The 25,187-nt window shown below is 37.0% G+C and overlaps 1 protein-coding gene across 1 annotated transcript in view; it reads left to right on the forward strand.

The window, feature by feature from the left end:
- LOC138181961 (uncharacterized) overlaps positions 1 to 25,187 on the forward strand; it is a 562,178-nt gene that overhangs the window by 76,336 nt on the left and 460,655 nt on the right. The window lies entirely within an intron of this gene.

The raw sequence follows: 25,187 nt of genomic DNA on the forward strand, positions 1-25,187 counted from the left end.
TCGATAGTTTCACGCTAATACAGGCACTGGTAAATCATACTTCCGTTCCTCCCTCTTCTTCCATCGATTTCTGAAACGTATTTGGACCATCACTATTTTTCGATGATTGTCGTCTTGCAATATGACGATCTTGCAATTTTTTACTCGAGTCTCTCAGAAATCAAACTGACCAATACTTTGCATATTTTTTTATTAATATCAATATTGAGTTCCCAAGAAATAAATAGTTCGAGAAGTTCATTCGTCGCAAGAAGTTGTCATAATTAATGGTAAATTGTAAGGTAAATTTAAGGAACCATGTTTGTAACATCATCACCTTTCAAATTATGGAGCTGATCGATGTGACTTGGGAAACGTTTTACTAATTATATATACTTATTAATTTTTCATGGGATATTATGGATGTTGAATATTCTTGCTGATGTCTTGACATTCGAGCTGATGTTACATTCGAGACACTAGTACATTTGTTCAAAGAACGTCTGCTTCGATACAATTGGCGAAATCAATGGAACTTTATACTCGAGTGTCTACGGTATTGCGACAAACTTATAAATCACCCAGAGTTACGCTGGCAAAATGCAAATCGCCGAGCAGAAACTCTTAGATTCACTTCTGAATATCAAGTATCGAAGATCGGTCGCGTATAATGGCGCGTCGAACGTCGAGATCATGTTTAGCAGTTTGCGTGAAAGCAAAGCCGCATATAAATCGACCTGCTTCCTTTGATACTTTCTTCGATAACATAAATTTACATATTACGTAATTCGCGTATTTATATACACGAACAGAAACTTTTAGCAGTGTTTGAACATTTCTATTATCACATTCTTAATGGCTTTGTGTCTACCATATCTTCGCTGAAGAATCAGATGTATTTTAATTATGTATTTACGAAAGATTCAAAGGTACAAAAATTTGCAAAATACACGTAATATTTGTTCGATTTTTATTTCATTCATTATCGATAGTACTGTTAATTCATAAAAACACTGCAAACTTTATGTCGAACAATCATGAACACTTAACACGTTTTAACACGCATAAAGACATGAAGTAGTTATTGAAATTTATTATATCAAATTTCTCATCGGTATCATGAAAAATCGTCGTATCTCCGCTACTTATTCCACTGGGTCAATAATAATAATAATAAAATAATAATAATAATAATAATAATAATAATAATAATAATAATAATAATAATAATAATAAACCACTTCCAACGAAACCATCTCGAGTAACTTTTTTCCTTGGGGGATACATGGATACTGAATTAAACTAACCTTAACCAAACTGAAACTCCGAAAATTGTCCATAATTGGAACTTCTTAATTCTCGAACGCATAATTTAACGCAACACAAAAGAGGAGGAAGTCCTCCATTACGATAGACAGGAGCCAAGAAAAGCAGAGAGAAGACAGGCAACCAAGAAGGTTGATAGTTCAGAAGGGACTCTAGAAGGGGGGGGGGGACAAAGGGGTTGCAAAGTGAAGATATTTTCGGTACGCTTATTCCCACGTGCGTACAAGTTGTATGTACAAGTAGGAGCGCGCAACGTTTGCACGTTTCCTTTGCAGACGATCCGCGTTGGTGAAGTCAGAGGGATCGGCAACCTCTGGCCAGTACACGAGGGAGATTAAATTATTTATACCGGCCACTTTGGCGCGCCGCCTCGTTTCAAGCCTCGCTCCGATATTCGATTATTATCGATTACGCGCTATTAGACGGTGCCCGTTTCGACGTGTTTGCGGCCGGTAAGCTTGTAAAATTGGAGCCACTCCGCTGATTCTTCCCAGCCGCTTGTATCCCTTCTTCTTCGCTTCTTTTTGTTTTTGCATGAAACAAAACTCTTAATGATCGCTACTCGAAATTTTAATTAAAAATATACTAGAATTCTAGTTTGATTTACAAATTTTGTTGAATTACAAATACGAAAATTTGAAAAATATATTTCAAATTCAGTTTGAACGGTTATACATTATAATATTGTGAGAATGAAATACGTTAATTTAATATATTAACACAGTAAAAATAGATGGACTTACCTTAGTATGGAGCAAGTGGATACCGTGAATCTTATTGGTACGATTCCTATTTTGATTGGCATTGTAATTATTATTTAATTTGGTTTTGAGAACATGGATATGAGACAACCAGAAATGAATCATCTTTATCGCTACATAGATAAAATTTTCAAATCAATCTATTTACAACGAGGGATGGGGAATTAGGTTCATATGTGTATTCTTTTCGTATATCGATATGTCCCAAAGAAAATGTATGACTTGTCCCACACGACGACGATTACATAAAAATAACTCCATAGAGAAAAGTAAGGAATATAAATAGCTAAAAAGAAGAAGTTATTTTACCTTCAAATAACTAAGTACGGCTTTCGATGAAATTAATTCAGGATACAAGGACGAAGAAAAATTGAAATAATTAAATAACTTCTTACAACTTCAGGAATTCGTTGTGATAAATTTATATATACTGAGTGATTGAATGTGTCAACTTTACAGAATTACTTCGAATAATTATTTTTATCCATCGTTAATTTTTGAACATCAGATAGTTCGCTTGAAATTCGATTGAGGAAATGTAAAGTATAAATATTATTTCGTCTTCACATAAACGACTCAACACCATGAACGTACACTATCCACATGGAAATCAATCATCGTCGAAAATCAGTTACAATCGAATGCCACGGACGAAAATTTATTAAATTTCGTTCCACCGTCGAGAGGACAAGCATTTTTCGCGAAAGGTTCGCGAATAACGAAATTAATTCGGACCCGTCGAAACGAAATTATCGAATCGTTGAAATGAAATTATCGAACTGACAATTACCGGGAAACGAGAAGCCTGTAACGTTGACTAAAATTCACCCAGTGTATTACCGGATGAATGAAAATTACTTTCCACGAAGATTTATTATTCTTGCGCCCTGCCATGAGAAAACCGGTTTGGAAGATAAAATCTTCGTCTTCTAAAACGATCGAAGGGGCACCGACAAGCTCCATAACGATCAAATTGTCGAGGATGCTTAGTAGAGTAGCTTCGAATGAGATTAACTCGAACGATATCTTTCGATAGGCTCGAGTCAGGAATCAGGTTTGAAATCGCGAAAACTGGGTGAAAGAAACGAGGCTGTGCTTCGTGGTCGTATGTTCGCTATCGTTTATAAGCATTTTGACACAACGTGCAGTTCGATCAAAATGTTGATACTTTTAAAGTTACAATACGACGTTTCTCTGCCCTTAATTCTGTACTTTTCGCCATAAGTCGAATCAGATTTAAACTAAAACAAGGACCGTCATTGCCTGCATCGTTCTAGTTCCGTGCTTATTTCTAATGGAAAAATCCTGTGTTTCATTAATGAATTTTTTATGTTTCTTCTTAGATCTATTTAATATCCCATTAAACTTAATATCTGTGTTCAAAAGTTACATTATTTGATAAAAATTCATAATAAAGAAGCTATAGACCTTTTAAACAATCCAATATGGATATACGATAGATATCCTCCGATTGGTTTCAAATTTAACCAATATAATCCTCGTAATCGTGTCTCATTACATCGCTAATGATATTCCAAGATGTTTTATATAAAACACGCAATATGCATACATATAAGTATTTTATTTAATTGCAATAACGTGGAAATGTCCAAATATAATACTTATGAATCATGGTGTACGTTTCCCTCGTAGAATTGATTACACTCGTGTATCCTCACGCGGTATCGAAGGTGCAGTCTCAGACAGATCCCACGCGTCTAAATGCACACGCTCCTTTCATCTAGCGTCCGTTCGTTTGTCCCTGTGCGGTTTGCAGCGAGTATTCGCGTGTAACGCGTCTCACATATATTGCCGACGGCTCATGTTAAAGCATCGTCCATATAAACGACCTTTCAGTGCGTGCTCCAGTCATTTTAATAGCAGAAGCGAGAAGATTGCCAGTTAAGCTCAGAATGTTCAGGCAAATGGGATATCGATAGCTGGATAAGTTGCATTGACGTTATCGTAGTGTTCGTGGAATAGAGTTTACATCGGACTAAGTAATTAATAATGAAATGGATTTGACTTCTACTTCGAAACGTATCTTTTATGTTTATCAGAAACGATGAATAGCAATCACCGTTTTGTTCTTTTATTCGAAAACGAATTAACGTAAATAATATATGATATCGATGATGGGTATCGATGAATAAAATCGCGGTAGTTCTGCAATAATGAATAGATTATATAAAACAGATTATGTAAAATAGATTACATAAAGTAATCTTCCTTTTACTTGTTTATTTTATTAATTAACTTGTATCACAATGTATATATATCGATATGCAAAGCCATATAACTTCAGTAATAACATTACTGTTAATGATTGAATCACGTCATATCAAAATGCTTAAATTGAAATTATTTCTACTCTAAAGCTATGTAATGTTTTAAGTAAAGAATAAAATATTTTATAATTTAAAAGTTTCATAAGTGTTATAACATTCAGATATTGAGAAAGGAAATTACTGCACTAGATGCATCATACCACTATGCCAAGCACGTACGCAATATCGTTACTTTAACACAACTACGTATTTCATACGAGCGTAATAACCATAGAAAAAGCACATGCAATTTATGCAAAACAATTTACGTTTTATACCACACAGAGGATATTTTATGCTCTCCTCTAGAAATATTATTTGAAAACCACAAGCGAAAAACACGATAAGTCACATTTTTCATCTCACATGAGAGCAATTTTAAAATCCAGTCGTCAACGAATTACATACATATTATCAAAACTGTCTTTTTTTTATTATTATTATTAAATTCGGCTGTAACATTCTGCTGAAAGATATTTATATCAAAAATATTGATCGCCCTCTCGAAAGTATCGGGATCATATTTGACACAACCATATTTTAGAAATCATGTTTTAGAAACGAGTTTTTCATGAAAATTTCATGGATTCGCCATCTGTTTCTAAAAGCTTTGCGTCTTTGGACTAGATAACAAATTTTAAATATCACATTTTTATATACGACATCATATTTTCTATTATATTTTTAGTTTAAAGCCGAGAGTTAATTTATTTTATCACCGTGTAATTCCAAGCGTGGTATTATATCGATATCGTGGTTCTGGCGGTTGAAGATTCTTCGAGCAGAAATTCATTTTGCTCGCCATACCGGCAGCGTGTGAACGCGCCCTTAGCCTTGTCGCCTAGTGACTCTCGTGCGAGTTCCATGCGTGAATAAGCGACCGTGCTCGAGAACTATGCCAACTGCCAACTATTATGTAATGCGTCGCGTCTTCTTCGCACATTTCTCCCTCTTCTCGCTCGTATATTCTACTTCTCGCCTCTGCACCCGTGTTTCCTGAACCGCGTGCACCTCCGCTCTGGCATTCCACACAGAATTCCCTGACAGGTGTCTAAATACGGTTCCCCATTAAAAATAGGCGTCCCGGGAGCCCCGGGGAATTCGCGTGCTTTTATTTGCGATGCCATAGAAGAGACTCGCCGCGAAAAAGAGATAAAACATTACGCATGCTTTTACGTAACTAAAATCCGTCGATGACTGTTTATGGTATTGATGACAATTATTGGAAAGATACTGAATTTTAGGTTTATTTTAACCCGATGGAATTATTTAACTTTTGCACTTTTGTACATAATTTATCCAGCAAATATTATCCAATAATATTCAACGCTGGTCGATATAGCAAATAATATTAGTATGATAATTTCCGTAATTTTATACCTTGATAATTGTGTAAATTGATATGTGAACAAGCATAAATATATTTATGGTTTGTCAACAGTGTGTTAACGTAACCAATAATGGTCTAGTGATTATGTTTGCTTTACGAATCGGATTATTAATAGTTGAGTCTGAATTATGAAAGGTAATTACTGAATTGAAAAAAGAATTAAAGAAAACGACTACGTTAATTCCTTCATCGTGTAACAGGAATGAATGTTTCAAATATACTTACGTATTTATTTATTTAAAATATTTGTTGTCATTTATTGCGTCCTATTCAATGTAACTTTTTCGATAACTACGTGATTTCTATGTTGGAGTTTTCAATCGTCGGTGAAATAAAATTACCGTATCGTATTATTATTCGCAGCTTTTGATCAAATTAAAGGATTATAAAGGTGCCGTGTACAATCGAAACTGAATTTACTTCTCCAAATGTTTGCGTTTGACAGTTTATGTCGTTGAATTAAACACGAATTAAACAATGGCTGCATCGAGGCCGCTTGATCTCCTGCAAAAGTTTATTTTCGCTATACGTGGCAAAGTTCCATATCCACGATCCCTGATAAATGAAAGACGCAGTATTATCTCGAGGCCGATACCTTTTTATTCACTGTTCATCGAATATAACGTGTATTTGCTTTCCCAAAATGATTCAGCATTGTTTACAGAACATAAATTCTTCTGTCCTTTTCTCTTCATCGGTGCGAACGATAAAAAAATTGTGTTTTTTCTTTTTAAATACGCGATATGCGTCGACGTAAAATTCTGAAATTGAAGGGGCTGTTCATATTCAATATTGCCAAAGTTTATTGCTACCACTATGAATTTATACTACAAAAGTCATTTGATTTTGAGTTGGTTTTTGTTGATGTACACAAATTTCTGCAAAGTGGAGTTGCCTTAATAGTCATAGGCACTGCAAAAGTATCATCAAATGAAAATTAAAAGAAATTAGACATTTTTTTGCACATTTTATGCCTTAGAATTTTATTAAAATAATTCCAGATATACTAGGGTATTATTTTAGATATTTAGAGAAACATATCATAGTTTTAGTAATTTTGTTTCGTAATTGATTCGACAAAGGATAAAATAAGAATAGAGATAGAACTGCAAAGAAATAACCGACGGTGACGCGAAAAGTACGATTTGTCGAGCTGGAGCGCAAACTATCTATGAGTCACAGACACGACCTAGCGATTCTTCTAAATTACCGGATATAAATCCTTCGTACGTAAGAGAATTATCTGCCGAGATAGAATACGATTTTATCTACGGAATCCCTAAGATTTATCTTGGCAGAAATTTTCTGGAATACCCTGTTCGAAATATGAACACGATTTCTCTCGAATTAGATAAAAAATATAAGATAGAAAATTTACCAATTACTTGGACTATATTTTATTACTATCTTTTTTTATCGATCTCGCTAAATATCAGAACTTTAACTTATGACTCTCTCATGTTAATTTTATAATAGATAACGTATTATCTTACGCATATTATCCTATCTCAATTTTACTTGATATCACGTATACACCTGTCCAAAAGTTAGACATAATGTTTGTTTAAAATAAGTTTGAAATAAAATCTTCAAAATATAGTCTAGCTTAATTCTCTTTATATTGTAATACTCGTGCTACATATTGTTACGCCTGCCATACTTAATTTACCTTCTCATTGAACATTGTCAAATAATATGCCTGGCTATTTACCCAATCGATGGGCTGTCGCACGCCTGGCATTTCCTTTATTATTTCTGTCGTTCAACTGGTTCGACGCCAAAATTCGAAAACCAGTTCATTGTCAAGGACCACTGGTGCCGCCATTCTCTTTTCCCCAGGCACACGCGAAAGAGAATATCGTAACTCCTACGCGTAAGGAAGAAACGGTAGTCGTGATTCTTTTCAGCATCCGCAGATTGTACGTAATACACGTGGTGAGGTATCGAGCGTAACTGCACGCCTACTCCTATCATCTACCTTTCTAGATACCACTGAGATTGTTTACCGTTGGGCATTGTTCTTCAATTTTTTTACGGAAATCCCCTACGTAGAGATTAGTTTCACCGTTGGAGAACTCGGATACAGAAAAAAGATATCGATGAAAATGATGTTTAACGTAAGATTAGTGAATGAATGAAAGAAGGATTTAGAAATATCAGTTCCAACTCTTATGCAAATTTTGACAATTAAATAGAGAAAAATGATTAATTTATCGATTTGTTAATTGATAATTGTGTTCGATGATCGAGCCAATATATTTAATTAACGCGGTGATTATTATGTAAATTTTATGCGTTTCCTGATAGCAGCAAAATGCTGCTGTTCAGTTTTGTAGTATACGTTACATTATGCATATGTATAGATATAATATACATTTGGTAGGTATAATTCCGACATTCGTCGTAATTCCATCGTAAATGATCTTCATGACATCATTAGAATTAGAATAAGAAATAATTCATATCAAACGATACAAATCTTTATTCAATTACATTGGCTTTAACCAAATTTTGCAAACTCTCTGCCTCCGATAATTTGCTTCCAAGGTTCTCGAGAAGGAAACATAAAATTACTCGTGGTGTTGAAATCCGCAGCTGATAAAGATAATAATTAAACAGACGGTTCCAACTATATCAATATCGTTTACGAATAACACATTCCACCCACGCAGCATCGAAACATTCCTGAGCAAAAATTCACTTGCAAAATATTCCACGATAAATCTACCTAACTACATAATGTCGATATTATCACTCACAATACAATTCGCACAAAATGCTCCTCCGCAAACCGCATTTTCCTCTTATTTCCTATTATTTTGTTTCATTAGACAAACCACGAACAATTCCATAATTCTTTTCTTCTTCGTACTAACCAACGATTACCATATTGGCGAGGTTAAGCCGCACGAGAAATAATCGTCCGACGGAAATAGCGAGGCAGCGTGCGAGAAATGATCGTCTCGATTTAAGCAGGCGCATCCTCGATTTCCTCGACGTGTGCTCGCCGTGTTTTCCTCTCGTCGACCGACTGTCTGGCGTCGTACACGCGTACACGAAGCAAACGATCCGGCGAACTACTGGTTTAAACTACTACGCGATCTCGTCTGGCTCTTTCCTCCTTATGGGAGAATAATCGGATCTCGAATCTGGGATATCGTGTATACACGCACGTGCTAACGAGCGTGTCTATACGAGCGTGGACCCGTGTCTGCGTGCAGGTGAACAAGATGGATCGCCCCGGCCCATCGGAAACTGGTTTCGAATCGACCGATCGAACCAGTTTACTCGGCTATACGACGGTTGATCTTGCATTAGATCGAGCAAGGAAGTGGGATGATAACACTGACGTGATTTTCATCGATGTATCTATTCTTTAGTTTCTTCGTTTCTGTTATTTTAGAGTAACCTGCAGAGTTGGTTGAATTCGGATGATTTGAGTTTGAGTTTGTGTTCGCGCATGTCAAGTCAAGATAGACGATTTGAATTCATTTGATTTCAGGTAATCTTATTTCAGAAAGATAATAAAAAATACTTGAATTGATTTTGGGGGAAATTGTATTTACTATAATACGTGTAATAACGAAGAAAATCGCGAATGAATTTTTAAGAGTTTCAGCAAGTAACGCCAGAAAGAAACACCTAATTTGTGCGAAGAAGCGAATAGCCAGGAGTTGTTTTGATATAGCTACGTTCTTAAATTCCTAGAAGGCGAAGAAGAATATAAAAATTATTCGAGAACGTTCATAAATATGTATGATGATTTGCCTATGGTTGAACAAAAGATTCGGATAAATCCATTTTATTCTGATTCTGCTCCTCTTGTTTGTCTCCTAGATATGCACGGTCATACCAACGGATTAATAAAGTAGCTGACTTTACGCGTAATCGTCGCACCTCGTTGCTCTCTATCGCTTTCGATCCGGTTCTTCGTTGCTCGGCGATCGTATTATCGCTTCGCAGCTTGATTTGTAGCTCACTGGGTAATCGTCATTTTCGTTGCTCGTTTTCTGTATTTCTTCAGTCGAACTACCGGTAACCTGGAATTCGCTAGCTTTCCAATGCATTTCTTTCCCTCTTCCGATATTTCACATCGAATATTTCACATCGAATATTTCATTCGCGATAAAATTCACTCTCAAACGAAAGTGTATTTTACACTAAAGCTACACTTCGAAAGGAGATTTTCTCGCTCGATCGCGATAACAATTCGGTTCGATCATATGATTCTGAGAGCAGGGGACAAATAAGAAATCTGCTGTTAACCTATTAAGTCCAGCGGCCTCGGTCGAGGGCTGGTAAAAACGTTCCTTTCACAGCCAACGAAGAATCTCTTTTTCTCCCGAACGCTTTTTGATCCGCTTCGAAACTTGGTGTCCTCGTTTCGACGGATTGTTTATCCCGTTCAGTGGTTTTCGCAGCATCTAGATACACAGACACAGACGCAGTTGAAGATCGTGGTTCGTGATGCTTCTCGATGCTGCCGTCAACCGCGTCGAGATATCCAGTAAACTTACCTGATCGTCGAAGAACGTGTAGCGCACGATGTATTATAAGACTCCATCGCGCGGGCTGTTTGTTCGCTGGCGATAAAAGCGAGATAAGTCGGCGTTTCCGACTTCACCGAGGAATCATCGAGTCGGAGATACACGAGGATCGGATAAAAACACTTCCTGGGTGCGCTAGGTCGAGGTAGAACGAGGAGTACGTGTGCCGTCCCCCGTGTCCCTGTGTGAAGCTACCTTTACCTGCTGATGGAACGTAGCACACATTCTCGTTTCTATATATAATGGAAAGCGATTCTTTCGTCCTTCTCGGAGAGGGCGCCATACTTGGCCCTCACAATGTTTCTGGAGTGCAGCCAGGTACAAAAGGGAAGGAAAAAGAAAAAAATGAAAGTGTACAGGCTGGCAGAATGGAGAGGCAGCAGCCATTCGACACGAGATCGGCAACAAAGAGAACGTGTTGCGGTCGGATTACTGTGCATATATCTTCTTTTTCGCTCGAGAGATCCTCCTTTTTTCAGGTGGCTCGTGAATATGCTCACCTGCGATCAGGTTTTTCTAACGATCACTCTTGAATCTTCCGAGACACGCGCGTTGCTTCCAAGAAAACGCGTGCTGCTTTTGCTTGCAATTTGTTTGGCGAAATATGACGGTAATATACATTCCCTGATCATCCAGTTGTAATTGGGTTATAATATGAATCAGAATCGAAAAAGTTATAAAAAGCGGAGGTTAATTTTTCAAGACTCGTTTATCTGTCATGTATGAACATGACATATCGCGGTTAAGAAATGAATCTTGCATATCTCGATGTAATAAAATTCGATGGCTAGGACTATGTATAGCCCGTGATGGAAGACTGCTGCAAAATGTTACCAACATTAAACGAGCGAGAAGATTTTTAGGAAAAATGTAAACGTATCTTATGCGCTATATCGTTAAAAATTTAAGACAATCTAATAGAAATTTGATGTAGATAATTAATTTAATTTAACACATTTACCAATCCAAAATAGAGGCAGGATAACGAGGTTAACGAACTGAAAGGATAAAATAGTCACGTATAAAATTTAGTTCAATTTATTTCGGATTCAGTCGATATTTTCCTCCCAGATTATTTTCGTAATAACATTTTAGATATTAAAGTTGTGGTCGATTGGAAGGTGTTCCGTAAGTTCTATTTGAAAGGTTTCTTTCTTATTTGTATTAGTGATAGCACGACCGCAGTACGGAATGGAACATACGATGTCAATTTAATCTCATCCAAGTCATAAAACGTTGTTTAATTCGTGCTGTATAGCCCAAAGGAGTATCACAGACTGACTAATAAAATTTATGAGTCAATTGGGCTTATCTGGCACAAATGCCGCTCTTCGTTTAAATTCTTCTTTTCCTTCAAACATAATAATGTTCGTTTGATCTTGTATTTAATAAAGTGGTTTTTCGATAATCATCGTAAACGAGAAACTCTTTAACGAAATAGATATCGCTTTCTACGCGACCAACCTTCTTTTTTATTGTGTTGAATTTTTGATACACTCGTTATTCATCATTGATTATACGTTTCTGTGTCTTCGTTGCATCTAAATTCTCTTTAGTATGTAATTTAATAAAAATAAATAAAGTCTCTTCTGTATCTATAATTAACTTCAGTAAGATATCATCCAAAAATCTATTATTCATTTCGAAATAAATGGATCCATGCGACGACAAAGGCTGTGGAAGCACGTGGCAGTATCTACACAAAGAAGACGATCGTTATCGCGTAGTTTCAATCCAAGTTCGTTTTCGACTCAACGCGTCTTCCGTTCTTGCGGCGAAGACGCTATCTCCGTTTCTGGAGCACGTTTCTGTTCCTGTTCGCTGAAGTTATTGTACCATGGTGCACATACGCGACAATGCCGAGCCAACCTAGATACTATAGAGTAATATCTATGCTCGTATGTAAACCGTCTGAAGGAAAACGGTGTGTGGGGAGAAGCGACGTGCATTGTGAGTGCATCTACAAAAGCCGTTAGACGACGATGGTCGCGCTTCATGCAAAAGGACCAATCTGTGCTTGTTCATCGGTTACAAGTTGAACGTTCGTGTCAAAGCTTCCCGTTTCATATGGCCAAATCTTTGCCTTTCTTAGCGTTCAATAGATTTCAAAAGGTTCTCTAGTTACCATTCTCGGTGTTTTCAAAAGTATGTTTCTTCGTGTTTCAAGATATTTTGATCAGTCGACAATGTCGAAATGAACTTTGACAGACGAAGAACACGAAACGAACGGTTTGGAATAATATCGTCATTTTTGAATAAATTCGTGATTGAAATTTGATAATAGGTACCAAGAATCGATATATAGGACTAGGTTATTGAATTAAACCGTAGCTCTGCTGTAACCATTCTTCAGACTCATCGTTGGAAATTTAAAACTTAGATAATTTTCCGAAGCAGGAAACATTACAGAAAATGTAATGATTAAAAGTTTCGCAAAATTGAACAAAAAATGTGAATCTAGAAGAGAGTAATAAATTGAATTATATAACGGATACTTTTTAATGAAGACAGAAATGGAAATTAAATTACCACACTTCAGAAATTGGAGCGTCGGCGAGACTTGCCATTCATTCCGAATTAATTCCAAATGCACTTTGAGATACGTACACTTAGATTATTTCGTTCGCTGCTAACGCGAAATTGAAATCATTTATTTGATGAATCGTGCACAAGCTTCGTCTAACGTAATCCTATTCCAAGCGTAATTACCAAAAACAACGTAAAACAAGATTCTGCCGGTTGTCTAGTCACGGTGGATTCATCGTAGTTGCAAGGAAGAATGCGCCCTTGTGTGTATGCCTATACACGAGAGGAGCGCATTGAACTCGCAACAATCGTCGAAACACGAGTCGAATCTCTCCGATGCGATGCGGTAATAAAATTCGCGAAATGATAGATCGAGATATGCAGATGGGACATGCGTTAAGTATCTACCCACTTAAGTATCGTACAACGCGCGTTACATGGTGTCAGAGCCATTGCACGTGAGCACAAGCCAGCCGTTGCACGTGAGCTTCGTGTTCGCGTAGTAAATCCAATAAAATGAAACGCCATATGAGCGCGATTCAGAAATGCTCGTTATTGCCGGGACAGCTCAATTTACGAGCTGGAAATAAATTGTTAATTTCTGGCCGGACTGGCGCGCATAATCGCGGAATGTTGGAACTCTCTGGTTAATGGAGGCCGCGTAGGACGGGTAGCGAGTATTATCTGAGTCTCTGTATAGCTTCATTTACGGGAAATCGAGGAAACACTCGAACCTCGCTCAGCCGAGGAAGTTAGATATCCATCGACGTGCACGGCCGACCGAGGCCGTGGAAGGGATTGATAATTGGGTCGAAAACGAATAGTAAGCGGCGGCTAATGGCAGAGGAATGAAAATGTGCCGGAGGAACGGGCGAGAGCACTCGAAGGTGCCTTCCGGCTGGCCTGACTACGACCTCTGCCTGTTTCCGGAAATGATTGTCGAGGCATCTGCATTCACGTTTTCGCTATCTTGTGTACCTATTTTAACTTTCCTCTCGCTCCCTATCGATCAATGTCTCCACTCGAAGATGCTTATTATACGTAGTACTAATGGAATTTCAAAATAGTTATGTATAACGTACATAATATATTTATGGAAATTTCACTCACTGACTGACTCTCTTTTAAAGTTATCCTTTGAGTGGGCAAGACGTTTATGTTTATTTTTAAATGTTTTAATATCGATAGAACAGGGGACACAACGAGGCAAAGACAACGAGGTGGTGGGTTAATCGCTAACAAGGTGGGAAACGTGTCCTTAGAACGGGGCGTATCGTAACTTCTCTGGAATCAACTTTAGGGTGTTCCACGTCACTCGTTCTCCTCCCTCTTCCCTCCTCTCTTGTTCTTCCTGCTATCTTCGTTCCTTCGCCAACCCACATCAACTGCATCCCTTCGAAAATTTCCGCAGGAGAGATGACTCATCTCCGCGATCGATTATCCCTGTGGTTGGTTGCGGCAGGACATTCTAGATTGTATCTTTCGTATCGTCTATGGTGGGTGTTGACTTTCCCAAGGAGAATACCGTGTGTAATGATAAACAGTTGATGTGATTTTATGAAAAATGATTCGAGGATGATGTACGCTTTAGTGACGGAGAATATATCTTCTTTTGTTTTTAGAATATTTTTTCGGTACAGGGAGATGAAAGAAGTTTTCTAAAGTTTCAAATTCTAAAAAAACAACCATTTTTTACTTATGTATTAAGAAAAATGATATCAGTGATGTTATTTCTTAAACTTAACGTTTAAACTTATTCTCTGATTAAGTAAAACAGTTTTATAAATATGTTAGATTATAGTTAGATCAATTATGTAAATATTCGATAGTCTTTGAAATGATCGAACAATCCATTGCAAGCTGTGTATGAATTATTTGTATCGAAGCGACAGATTGCCACGTTATTTACGATTTCGCAAATTCATTTTGAATTTCTAATATTTGGGTGGTCATACGTGAAACTGGTCCGTTTCGGTCCAATACCCGGCAATAACCTGGAAACAATTAATCATCATGGTTGATTAAAAGCTCTGCACGTGATCGATGCTGCTAATTAATTTGTTATGATCGTAAAATGTTTAAAAATATCGTAATGCGCTTGACGTGCTCTACATTTTCGAATAAAGGATGACGTTGTTTTCGTTAAAATATAAAATACTAGCTCGTTCAAATATATTCGTTCTTTTTTAGCAGTTGAAGTTAAATTTGTTATTAATTTTTAATAAACTATATAAATCTCTTTTATGACTTTTAAACTGTACAATAACTTCTCTGTAAATGAAATCCAAAGGAAAAATATGTGTTTTAAAATACCAGAGCTACCTTGCGGAATAGAAGTAACATTATTATTAAAAATTTACAAGTCACAAGTTACAAATTACCAGTATTAATAAGTGATATATTTGTCGAAACGTCATAAAATCGTAAAAAGAGAAAAGTACATGCAACCTAATATAATGATATGCAAAAGCTTTCACATAGGTTTTTGCACCTTACTATACAACATGTATAACAATAATTATTATATATTATTAGTAGTTGCTTTCGATTAGTAAATTATTTTACAATCGAAAAATCGATTAGAACAATTTCCTGGTTTTATCACTGTCAAATAAATCCCATTGCTGTGTCCATTCGATAAAAAGAGTAACGTAATTGAGAACATTATACCGGATGCAATCATTCCGTTCTGGAAGTGTAACGTAATTCTGTTCTCTCCTCTGAAACCGAGTGATTTCAATTTCTATAAACACGCTGATACTTTTCTAAACACGCGATGTTGTTTTCGGTGAACGTCCTAGCTACCGGATGTGACGTCACACCAAGCATGGAAAATCGTGGAAAACGTTTGCTCGCTGCCAAGACTCCTCGAGGGTTTGCCGAGCGAAGAGAGCTCGCACAAAAGAGCAGGGAAGAGAAGAGAAGAGAAGGGATGGAACTGAGATCGATACGAGAACAGACGAGAGTTTAGCGATTCCCGCCATTTCGTCGAAATTTATACGCGAATCTAGCATGGTTTTCCTATCGACGTGTCATTTGTTGCGTTTAATTGTTCGACTTTTATCTGGTGACACTCATTTTTTGGTATTTTTCCTGGGAATTACCGTGGCTATATTAATTCATTAGGAGTCATCGTTACGTTAACGCAACATTTCATTTGCAATCCTTTTCCAGTCAATTTAGATTATTAAATTTTGACTTCTATCGAACGTTGTTTATGTCTTTTCATCGTTATCTCATTTCTCACCTGAATTCTATAATTTAATGTTTGGAGAAATTAAGGAATACAGGTGTTTGTAAATGTTCTTATTTTACTGTTCATTGTTTTTATTCACATTGCCGAAATGTTTTCGATTCCATGTTCCGTTAGGTCCATCATCTGTCGCGTGTTTTTCATTTCGTCTAGCGGTTTAATTAAATCGAAGTGGTTCGTATTTGTTGAAACTTTTGCCGATATCGCTTTGCATTGACTGTAGTTGATAGATCTCTCTCTCTCTCTTTTTTCTCTCTCTCTTTCTCTTTTTATTTACAGGCAACGAGAGTACCTGTTACAATCGAAATTAAAAAATGTAGTTCTATATTCAGTATACAGTAAATCTGGGAAGATCGTGGTAGATAAAGTGCTTTTCCCAAAATTGTTGTGTATACTATCACTGCAAAATAGTAACATAGTATACTATCTTTTCCGACCAAAATTGCTATTTGTTATTAAACTATGGATTTCTATTTGCTTACAATTTTTTATAAGTAAAATTATTTTGCGCAGGTTCCATCTGTCTAATTAGATTAATAAAAATATGACATATGATTAATGAAAGATATAATTTGCATCGATATCTGCAATTCATTACTTTCTATTATTTACTTATTATTATTAAAATTGGTAGAAAAATTTTTCTAAAAACATTCAGTTCTTGAAGCATTAGATACTGAAGACTTAAATTACTAAGAACGTTAATAAGAAACAGCCACGTTGCTTCGTCTTTTATGGCAGATGTTCGTATCAACGTGTCGAAGGATTAAACTTGCTGGTTTGTAGAAATTTAGACAGAATTCTTCTCCGACTTTACTTCCTTTTATCTCTTAACTTAGAGACGCCGGTTATTTCCGTCTTCGTTTCCAAATCGTTGCCGATCGTCGACAAGCAGGATATTGGATTTTTCTGTAGTCAAGATGCCTTCGTAGGATCTAGCATATTGCTAAATCTATCCAAACCCAATATCCTGCGGGAAATCTCGTGACAGAAATGTCAAAAAATGGAGCGAAGTGGAGCTCCGTAATTTAGAGGCACCGATCGTATGAGTTCAACCTAATTTCTACTCGACGATAATATCTACTTTCACAGTTCAACGTGTAGTATATTTACATATAGTCGTTGCATATTGAGTACATTTTCAGATTCGTTTCAAATTTTATCAGTAGAAGAATGATAATCGCGTTTCATTGCAGCATTAATAAGATGTAACAATGTTTTCTATAGCATACACATATAACATATTCACAGAAAGTTTCTATATTTGCGCTGTACTTACTATTTTATTCTGGATATTTTACCTCCGATTTTCATGGCTACACATTTATAATTGCAAAATACGAATGATTTTCACCGATAGAATTACAAATTACACGTATCACGTTAAAGCCATGACAATGATAATCATAATGAACGCAATATTCCTTGGTTTACTTTGAAATGGAACAAACGAGCCGTATATTAGTCGCCCATCATTTATACCGGTTAATCCTACTGTTCAATGGATATTTCGCCATTTGTCAAAACTTCGCATTTGTTTCGCTCTGTGAATTTATCAATCCCTCGAATAGAAACCATTTATGTTGGCGCAACGTTTGAAAACGTTTGCCAAACGGCAAAATACGCACTTTTGGAAGGTATAATTTGTAATTAAAGCGTTCATGGTGTAGCATTTGCTTGGCTTACTCTCGTTCTCGAATTCATTGTTGATAACAATTCTATTCTAAATTATTTGATTCAAACGAATTCATTTAAAAACCTATTAAAAAATTCTAATAATTTAAAAAATATTATTGAATAATTTATTTAAAAACAAAATCCCTAAATAGGGTTTGCAATAAGAAATCCAGAAGTTCTAATAACAGTAAAAATTACATCCTAAAGTCAAAAATTTAAATGAAACGGAACTACAGAGCGTACGGGAAAATCTCGTCGGTGCAAATCGTAATCTTGCCATTCGATGCATCGAAGGTGATTGTCAGAAAGTTCGATCGATCTTAATGGGTTTCTCAAAGGCGAGCGTATGCAAATACGCGATCCAATCGCAAATAATACGGAAAGCCCGCTGAATTACGTTGGTGACGATGACACGATGACTATGCCGATTTGATAAAGTGGATAGAGTGTCACCTCTTATCGAACGATGTAGATTCATCCATCAAATCCATAGCCGGTAAACAACATTCTGCCGACAGTTCAGAAGCGTTTGCCAGTTGATCGTATAGGCAGCGTGTAGAAACTCCTCCCACACGCTGATATATCTACATAATTCATGAATCTCTTCAGAAACACCCCGACAGATACCCGTTGGTGGGTCACGTAGCTTCGGGAGAGCGGAACTCGCGTCAGCTATCTGATTATCGGAAAACGTCGTGGGAAAGCACCTTTGAAATTGTAGTAGAATTAACCCTAGCAATTTTATTTGATTCTCCTTGTATCGAGATCAACGTGTTGCGCGTATTTTTCGCAGAAATGCTGTTCCATTGAAAGTGCCTGTAAAATCCAAATATTGTTATATTTCATGGAAGATTTAATTAAAAGAATAGTATTGGAAGTATAGCATTTTAAGGATAGTCGATAGCAAGGATAGTATTAAAGGACTGCTTATCTGATTGGTTATTTTTGATAGACTCGAGACAATCGTACAGATAAACACGAATATTGATGGAATGTGGCATATATTCAGATAAGATTATGTAAGAACGCTTGACGAGGAATGAGGGAGGGAATTGTGTCGTGACGTTCTCGTAGGTACATTATAGTTATATCGATGAATATTTTATTTCCAGGGATAAATACCAGTTTCAGTATAATTACCTTTAACGACGAAATTATGGGTGTGAAGATAGGGAAGTAAGCATTTTGAGGAACTTGTCTGTATACTGACGAATAATTTTCATGCAAAATGCCTACTTGTTCCTATATTATGAAAACTTACATGTGTATTCTTGATGAATTATTATGAAATTCTTTTTTGTAATTCTTTATCTTTCGTTGGATTTTCAGTCTGTGTCCGATATTCAAATTGTTATCGTGCAACCAATGTACTTGTTTTATTTCCAAATATATCACACGCACGTAAAAGTGGCTACGATCAAAGTAGTACGATTCCCTGTTTTCCAGATCTTTCGGTTAAATTTTTGCTCTGTTTCTCATTTGAGTGCGTGTAGCGTACGCGGGCAACTCCAGCTGCGATGAAGACATTTTCGACGACATCTGCGAATAAATGCGCGGTAAGCTTTAATATTCTCGGGGGAAAATTTTTCGCGAGACCGGTACCTCTCTGTTAAGATTTCCACCCGAATCCTGGAGTAGGACACGAACTTAATCCCGCGGGAAACGACGCGCCATCCATTTCGACGCCTCGTTTCAGAGGCACGCCTCTCTCTCAGTATCACTTCGCAAGGTCTCGAGAACAGCCCTCTTTTTTTCCCTTGAAATTCTCTTTCAACTACGAGATCCATACTCCTGCAGCGTTCCACGGTGCTTTAACGAGCGCTTTCTTTTCACCAAGTGAAAAAGGGAGAAAGGGGGATGGGGAACAAGCAATAACGAGGGCTATCGAAAAGTCGCAGTTATGGGCGCAATTAAATCTACGACTCCATTGAGCTCGATTATACTAGAAATTTGTCAATTACAACATTTCCAATGGCACGCGAACGTTCGATGAGACGTGGTAACACAAATGATTGATTAATAGACATAGAATCATTTGCGAAATGTAATGTATATTTTACTGTGACTACGCCCATACTATTTCAAATTGGTGTTGGGGTAATGGTATTTTGGGGATAGAGAAATTTTATGTCGCAGTAATTATCGTGTTGTTTTTGATGCGAACTTTCGTACAATATTGGATGTTAAATGTTTTATATGATATACATATTTGAGTAACCTAGTGCTGACAGTTTTTGTTTTTATTTTCTATTCGTTGCTATGAACTCCTAAATATTTGGAATACCGTTCATCATAATAATAAATAAAATTATTCATAACAATTTTATCTATTTGGAGACATTTTTGAGCAAAAAGTATTCGAAGATTAAGCAATGCCGAGCTATCTTTATCTTAAATTCTTAAATTCTTTGGAACATACGTATAAATTCCAAATGTTAAATTCCTAGGTACTACGAAACACGTAATGATTTCAAATTTTTGATCGATGGTGTAGCTACCTGTATAAAATTTGATATCCCTTATTAACGTCCTTTCACGAGAGAACGCGAAATGCCAGATATCTCGCTATGCATTTGTAACGAGCAATGTCTTAATACTTGGTAATAGCGTAGCAGCGTACACCGAGTTTCGTTACAGCAAGATTCATCGGCGGCGGTGAATGCAGATCGCGGAATCGTGTAACAGTGAAATTGGAGCGTGGCTCGGTCGATCGATAGCGCGAGCCACGCTTGGAAACGTTTTTCACGGAGGAAAAACGAGGAGGGACAATTCCGGATGAACGAGATGGACGATTCATTCCACGACGTACCGACGTCGACATTAATAACGTCCCCGAACGTTTGTCTAATGATCCCGAAACGTTCCGCCATTTGTCGGGCCTGCAATTTAATCGGCGAACAGCTCGTGGCCTGTCGATCGAGCCGTTCCTTTCGATTCGTTAATGGTGTGTTGTTACTGCCGATTACACAGTTGCAGCGCGATTCTGATAGCTTTCGTTCAGCTTTGCTTCGTTGCTATTCATTGGGGAATTAGGGACGTCCATTGATAAATTGGTGTTATCCACGGAAGGAACGTGGTAATTCAAGTATTCGAAGATCTTAAGTTGCAAAACAGTGATTATCTTCGAAATACGTGCTATGCGGGTAATCGGGCGAAACAAAAAAGAAAGTTCGTAATGCTGTCTGATTGAGGAAACTTGGTTTAAGCGGGTAAATGCATAAAATTAGTTAGATATTCCGTAGAGTAAGTTCAAAGGAATATTGGTATATACAGGGTGCTGTAGAAAGTTTGATACAAGGAAGAGGAGAAACGAATAGCGCGATATAAAGTTTGAAATCGCAAGAGTGGAATAAAAATTTGTTCACTTGGGGTTTACCTTCGAGGAATCGCTAGAGGATATCTTCTTGAAAGTTCTGCTAGTTCATTCGTTAAACGATCTGGCTAAAATCAATGGTAAATTTAAAGTAATAAACGATTATGGAACACAGATTCGAGATCTCGTTTCCGAAGATGTCGATTTTGGAAATTCGTTGCCTATATATTCATACGTAATTAAGATCAGCTTTGAGACGACAAGAACTGATACTTACGCAATACAAAGATACATAATGAAGATGCGTAGCAGAATTTGTTCACTTGACTGGTTTATTCTTGGATGTGTAAATAAGCTGATTTGCATGTTTTATGATTGCTGATTAGAAATAATGGACAGTCCTTTACGTAGGTCGTTATACCAAGTATAACAGGTATGGATTAAGCTTAGGGTGTATTCTTTTTACGAGACTTGTAATTCAACATTACTGAACTCACATGACAAATATTCTATAATTAAATATTAACTTTAGATAGCACACGGGGCCTTGTAAGTGTACATTGGTACGAGAAGAAGGAAATCGAAACCGACAATCATATTTGTACTTTAATTGAAAGTTGTTATCTTTGAACGTCGAATTCTATAGATTACACAATTTATTTTTCGTATCAAAATTTCTATAATATTACCGATTAATTATGACTTTGGTCTCAAATATCTATTATAATTGTATTGATTAATTACAATACTCCTATCCTAATAAACAACATTCACTTTACAACTTAATTTCCGCAAACACCTCAAAATTAACGGTTTTTAAAATATCTCATTAACGATGTATATGTGTTCCAATTATTGCCCGTTGTTACTCATTTTTAGCCAAATAAAGAGGATGTTTAATGTCAGGGGCTGTAATAAAAATACGATGCATCATGCGTGTGGGACAGGCTTCTAAAAATTGCCGGGTTTAGCTGAATGAAAGGAGCTTAGTTGAATGAAAGACGATATCTCGTGACCGGGAGAACTGATACAAAAACGTAAAAAACTGTAAGCTCGTGACACGAGCTAGGGCTCGTGAGCTTCCTCTCTCGAGGTTAATACGTGTTCGTTTCACGCACGCGGTGCACACGCATGCCGCTAGTCCGCGGTGATTCAACCCGATGCGATGAGGCATAAAAAGATTACACCGCGGAAACACGTGGCGTCGCTGGCCACTTTTTACGCTTCCGCATAGGAAGTGTCGGAACATGGGATACAGAAACGTATGGACCCATATGTTGCCGTCCCCCCTTCGTCCCTCCGAAATTTCGCGATTTCTTTATCGGTTGCTGAATTAACGATTATCGATACGCCAAATACCAGTGGAAAATTCGATTCGAGAAGAAGTTGAATAGCTACCGATTTAGTGAAAGCTCGGTGATAAATCACCGAGTTGGCAATTTACGATTTTAAGATTTCCACCTACTTCTAAACTCTTTTACTTTACTCGTTAATCCTTCGTATTTCAAAAATTTTGAAGATCGATCATATTTTTGAACTAATGGTTGTTAATGCTAAAAGTTTTGCGTCAGCAAGAGAAAGAATGGGAATAAATTACTTCGTTTCACACGACCGAGACAAATAACGATTTTCAGCTTATTAATATCAAATATTACCGTTGGAGTTGTCATCGTTATTCTTTTACTGGAATTTTTACTCTAGCTGCTTGCAAGCTGGTTAAACGACGTGTCTTTCGAGTAAAAGTATTTCTACAATTTTTAAAATGCACGCAATGCATATAATCTTGCCAATAAATAACGATAGTTCTGGAAATTCAAATAAGCCATATTATCTGTATGTCAATCACTTACCTCATTTATAAAAACCCGTTATCCTATGAAAATTAGTTATAACGCTAAATGTCTTCAAAAAGATAGATAGCCGAATTAGCCAACAAACAAAAATACGCAAAAAGTTTTTGATTCATAGAAGCATTTTAATATAAATACTGTTATTGGCCAATACCATTATAGACATGTGGGGTTGTAATTTTAACTTTAATGTAAAAAAGAAGAAAGTATTTATAAGTTGAATGTTTTTACAAAAATAAACGTAAAGAAGTTTAGTTGTCCATGAAACGCGTCGAGGCTTGAACTTTGTTAGTGTAAAATTAGCACGTCATTTGGTGCAGCAGGCGCAGAGTAGAATGCACAGGTTGTGTCCTATCCCCAACAATTTACATCTTCATCAATCTCCCTAAACCAGGTACGCGCGTGTACATCATTCAAAGCGGTTTACCGTAATCTTTAGCTACAGACATCCATTATTACCCTTATCGATTACTTTACGATACCTCACGGCCACTCTACACGTTCCCACACGCCGATAGTACTTTTGTCGACAAATCGTTACAACCCTCTTCAAGCGGAATCAATGCTTTGTACCTTTGCGAGAAATTCGAAGATCCAAAATTCACAAAATGCAGATAAGCACAAGTGTTATCACAGAAAGCATTATACTTTGGATATTTTATATATTTTTTAAAAATCCGTAGTCCAATCGTTACAATTGCACGATTGTTCATCGATCGATGCACCGTTTGCCTTAATCGTAGGAAACCAACGACCGTTTACATATTCGCGCAATTCTTCCACGAAATGGAGCGAAATAAAAGGACCATCGAATGGAGGGGTACGATAGAGCTGATTCGTATTCCGAGTATATATTTAAAGAAACTAAAGGCGGTCCCTCGCGTTTCTTTCAAACGCCTGCGTAGATCTCAACCCCCGTTTTCGTTCTTTCTTCGTCTGTCTTGCTCCGTTTCGTATTTCGTGAGACATCGTGTCGCTCTGTACGTTCCAACACTTTTGTGTACACGGCACGGAAAAGGCAGGACAGCGTGCGATGCAAATAGGAGCAGAAAGGATTGGGGTAAGATCGAGGTGGAAGCTGAGAAATTCAATTTCCATCCTTGAACAGGCTCGCTCGCTTTCACCCATCCTTTCTCGCTCATGCTTCTACAGCTGTCGACGATCGTCGTAGGCCTCGTCCTCGAGTAGTCCTCTTCTCGTTTATATAGCCGGTTTTTAATTTGCAATGTAGTTGAGGGTAGCTTTGAAAATTGGATTGTACGGCGTGAATTTGCTCGCTCAAATCTATTTCCTTGCAGAACTTTGTAATTATAAGGTACGTTATGACTTTATAATCAAGTGAATTTTTCTGTACTCTTTAATGCAGTTTGTATTTGGATTGGTTTACGGTTATGGAAAAAAATTCGATAATATGATAATATGAGAATTCGGTAATACGAAAGATTCATAGTACAAGGACTCGCTTCTTCCGAATGGGACAGCAGATCCATCAAGTGCAATAAATTAGGCTGACCTGTTGCACACACTTCTTTCTATGTGGAAATAGACGCAACTGCGATCTTATTCGGAGAATCGAGGGTTACGGGTTTTTATGAAGCACATTGAATATTTATGCGAATTATGTCCAGATATATAGACTCTGATTACGGGCTACGCTGCTTTACGACTCCGTGTGGAACAATATCTCCGAAGGCTATCTAAAAGTAAGTGTATCGATTTACGTAGTACGTAATACGACAGGAAGGAAGAGCTCTTGTGTCTTCCCTGGGTAAATACGAGCCTTCCGATTGGATATGGATTCTTCCAGCACGTGACAGATCACAATGGTACTATATTATTGGAATTGCATCCGTTATTCTTCATTGGAGGGATTCCGATATTTGCGGCGATGATTTATAGCCAGACATGCGATATGCGTTAAAGGACAGTCAGGAAGAAGGTCGTTAATTTTACGAAATCTCGAACAAGAAAAATAGAATCACGGTTTAGTCGATTGACCACGTTCTGCAGGGAATCCTGGATGATTGCGTAGATAGGAGGACACTATCTCGTAAAATACTACACTGAATGATATTACGTCCTGTCCTTCGTTCGATGTTATATGATTCGTTTTGTGGACTAACTAGATCTGTAAAATTTAAATATAACAAGATATAGCACGTATTTAACTTCAAGATGTTAACTGTTCGCAGAATCTGATTTATGATCGTCTTGAAAGAACTTCGTGTTCTTACGAGC

The sequence above is a fragment of the Bombus flavifrons genome, chromosome 7 (genome assembly GCF_040668555.2).
Source record: "Bombus flavifrons isolate JBK064 chromosome 7, iyBomFlav1_principal, whole genome shotgun sequence".
Taxonomy (NCBI): domain Eukaryota; kingdom Metazoa; phylum Arthropoda; class Insecta; order Hymenoptera; family Apidae; genus Bombus; species Bombus flavifrons.